This window comes from Anolis sagrei, chromosome 12, assembly GCF_037176765.1.
Source record: "Anolis sagrei isolate rAnoSag1 chromosome 12, rAnoSag1.mat, whole genome shotgun sequence".
NCBI lineage: Eukaryota > Metazoa > Chordata > Lepidosauria > Squamata > Dactyloidae > Anolis > Anolis sagrei.
Genome location: NC_090032.1, coordinates 21,325,110 through 21,328,541, shown reverse-complemented (window position 1 = coordinate 21,328,541; position 3,432 = coordinate 21,325,110). Strand labels below are relative to the sequence as shown.

Here is a 3,432-nt window from a genome sequence, read left to right as displayed (position 1 = left end):
TTCGCAGGCATAGAACAGGGTTGGGAGGACAATAGCTTTATATAAACAAGCGGCTTGATCTTCCTACGGATGTCCCGGTCCGCAAACTCTGCTTCATTCGGAGTAATGCTGCACTCGCAGAACTGAGGGAATCCTTCCAGGAGTTGAGTGTGAGATCTGTAGACAGTCCATGTTTCACAGGCATAGAACAGGGTTGGGAGGACAATAGCTTTATATAAACAGGTCCCTTGGTCTTCCTGCGGATGTGAAGCACTCTCTGCTTCATTCAGAAGAATGCTGCACTCGCAGAGCTCATGGAATCAAATAAGTGGTGTCAAACTGTGTTAATGTTACAATGTAGATGCACCCTAAGAGGGTATGGATAACATGGTCACATGCTGGGCCTTTCAGGTGAGTCTGTGCTTAAGGCAAAGCCTGGAAGGTGGGGCTTCCTTTCCCTGGTTCCTGTTTTGCCTCTTTCACCTGAGCAGGTAAAACAGGTTTGCCAGTCCAAAGGAAAGCAAGGAAGGAAAAACAGAGCGAGAGAGCGATGGCAGGCGAAACGAGTAGCCATGAATAGGAATTCACTCCCTTCCTGGTCTCTGGAGCGAAAACTCTAGCGGAGAACGAAAAACCAAGGGCGACGTTCCATATCCAGGTAAGCCGTCCCCTGCCACGTGTTGCTGTGGCCCGGTCTGTGTATAGGTGTTTTGAGTGTGTATATTTGTATATGTGTGTATATTTGTGTGTTCGCGTTTATCTATGTGGTTTTGCACATGCGTTGAAATGCTTTTTTCCCCGTTTTTTCGGCTTTTAAAGTCCCTTATTTATATAGATAAGTAAAAAAAGCAGCTTAGTAAAAAGCACTTTAAAGGAATAGGTAAATCCAATTAGGTAAGAAGATAAGCAGGAACATTGTAATGTATTTTCTTTTCCTTTTTTTGGCTTTTTAAGTCTCTTCCGCTGTGTTTTTCAGTGTTTTTATGAGTGATGGTCACTCGTTGGCCTGAGAGGTGTCTTGTGTCCAAATTTGGTGTCCATTCGTCCAGTGGTTTTTGAGTTTTGTTAATCCCACAAACGAACATTGCATTTTTACTTATATAGGTTATTATATAAGGGACCATTTGTAATAATAATAATAATAATAATAATAATAATAATAATAATATAGGAGCAACCCCAGGGGCCATCTAGTCCAACCCCCTTTCCGCCTTCGTGCAGGAAAAGCACAATCAAAGCACCCCCAACAGATGGCCATCCAGCCTTCATGATAATAATAATAATAATAATAATAATAATAAATAACAACAACAATAGGAGCAACCCCAGGGGTCATCTAGTCCAACCCCCTTTCTGCCTTCATGCAGGAAAAGCACAATCAAAGCACCCCCAACAGATGGCCATCCAGCCTTTGGAATAATAATAATAATAACAAGAACAAGAACAACAATAATAATATTTAATAATAACAACAACAATAGGAGCAACCCCAGGGGTCATCTAGTCCAACCCCCTTTCTGCCTTCATGCAGGAAAAGCGCAATTAAAGCACCCCCAACAGATGGCCATCCAGCCTTTCTAATAATAATAATAATAATAATAATAATAATAATAATATTTAATAATAATAACAACAACAATAGGAGCAACCCCAGGGGCCATCTAGTCCAACCCCCCTTCTGCCTTCATGCAGGAAAAGCGCAATCAAAGCACCCCCAAAAGATGGCCCTCCAGCCTTTGGAATAAGAATAATAACAACAACAACAACAACAAAAACAACAATATTTAATAATAACAACAATAGGAGCAACCCCAGGGGCCATCTAGTCCAACCCCCCTTCTGCCTTCATGCAGGAAAAGCACAATCAAAGCACCCCCAACAGATGGCCCTCCAGCCTTTGTAATAATAATAATAGCAGAGACCGTGGGGGCCATCCAGTCCAACCCCCTTTATTCTGACATGCAGGAAAGGCACAATGAATGCCCTGCTTCTCCTCTTTGGTTTCCACCTCCAGGCCGAAAGAAAGGGGAATTTCTGGTTCTTCCGGGCGGAGAGTTTCCTTGCCCTTTGTTGCTGAGTAACGCTCGTCTCTTGGCTCTGGTCTGATCCGGACTGAAAAGAAAATTTCCACTGGTGTTTTCCTCCCTAATTTAAACATTAACCAGAAGTTACCGTCGCCTTGTAAACTTTTGTCCAGAGTCCCGTTCGCAGCCGACGGAAGGGAAACGGACATAATTGGTGCTAAACCCATTGTTGTTTACCTTCTCGGATCTAATGTATTTTTCTTCCTCTTACAGAGCAAGATGGAGAAAACAAGATGAACCCTGGCTAGTGAAGATCTTGAAAAACTACACATCCCAAGATGTATAGGGTATCTTAAAAAGTTGCTTCAGAAAGTTCAGAAAATTCAGAAAGTTTAGAAAGTTCAGAAAGTTTGGAAAATTCGGGAAGTTCGGAAAGTTTGGAAAATTTTGAAACTTCGGAAAGTTTAGAAAGTTCAGAAAATTCGGAAAGTTTGGAAAATTCAAAAAGCGGAAAATTTTGAAAGTTTGGAAAATTTGGAGTTTGGAAAATTTTGAAAGTTTGGACAATTCGGAAAAAATTGAAAGTTCAGAAAATTCGGAGTTTGGAAGATTTTGAAAGTTCAGAAAGTTTGGAAAATTTTGAAAGCAGAAAATTCAGAAAGTTGGAAAATCCGGAAAGTTTGGAAAATTCAGAAAGTTTGGAAAATTCGTAGTTTGGAAAATTCGGAAAATTCAGAATGTTTAGAAAGCTCAGAAAGTTTGAAAAATTTGGAAAGTTCAGAAAATTCGGAAAATTTTGAAAGCAGAAAATTCAGAAAGTTGGAAAATCCGGAAAGTTTGGAAAATTCAGAAAGTTTAGAAAGTTCAGAAAGTTTGAAAAATTTGGAAAGTTCAGAAAATTCGGAAAATTTTGAAAGCAGAAAATTCAGAAAGTTGGAAAATCCGGAAGGTTTGGAAAGTTCAGAAAGTTCGGAAAATTCGTAGTTTGGAAAATTCTGAAAATTCAGAAAGTTCAGAAAGTTCAGAAAATTCAGAATTCGGAATTTGGAAAATACAGAAAGTTCGGAAAATTCAGAAAGTTGGAAAATTCGGAGTTTGGAAAGTTTGGACAGTTTGGAAAATTCAGAGTTTGGAAAATTCAGAAAGTTTGGAAAATTTGGAAACTGGAAAATTTGGAAAGTTTGGAAAGTTCGGAAAGTTGAGAAAGTTCGGAACATTCGGAGCTTGAAAAATTCAGAAAGTTGAGAAAGTTCAGAAAGTTAAGAAAATTCGGAATTTGGAAAATACAGAAAGTTCAGAAAATTCAGAAAGTTGGAAAATTCGGAGTTTGGAAAGTTCGGAAAGTTTGGACAGTTTGGAAAATTTAGAAAGTTTGGAAAGTTCAGAAACTTAAGAAAATTCGGAATTTGGAAAATACAGAAAGTTTGGA

At 39.1% G+C, this 3,432-nt stretch overlaps 1 protein-coding gene across 2 annotated transcripts in view; it reads left to right on the top strand.

Annotated features, from left to right (window-relative positions):
• Nucleotides 1-3,244: 3,244 nt before the first annotated feature.
• Nucleotides 3,245-3,432, top strand: part of TMEM79 (transmembrane protein 79) — a 9,252-nt gene continuing 9,064 nt past the window's right edge. For both annotated transcript variants that reach the window (XM_060757887.2, XM_060757888.2), the window contains exon 1: nucleotides 3,245-3,432. This exon is cut by the window's right edge and continues 750 nt beyond it. The gene's annotated coding sequence lies outside the window, so the exon portion shown is untranslated.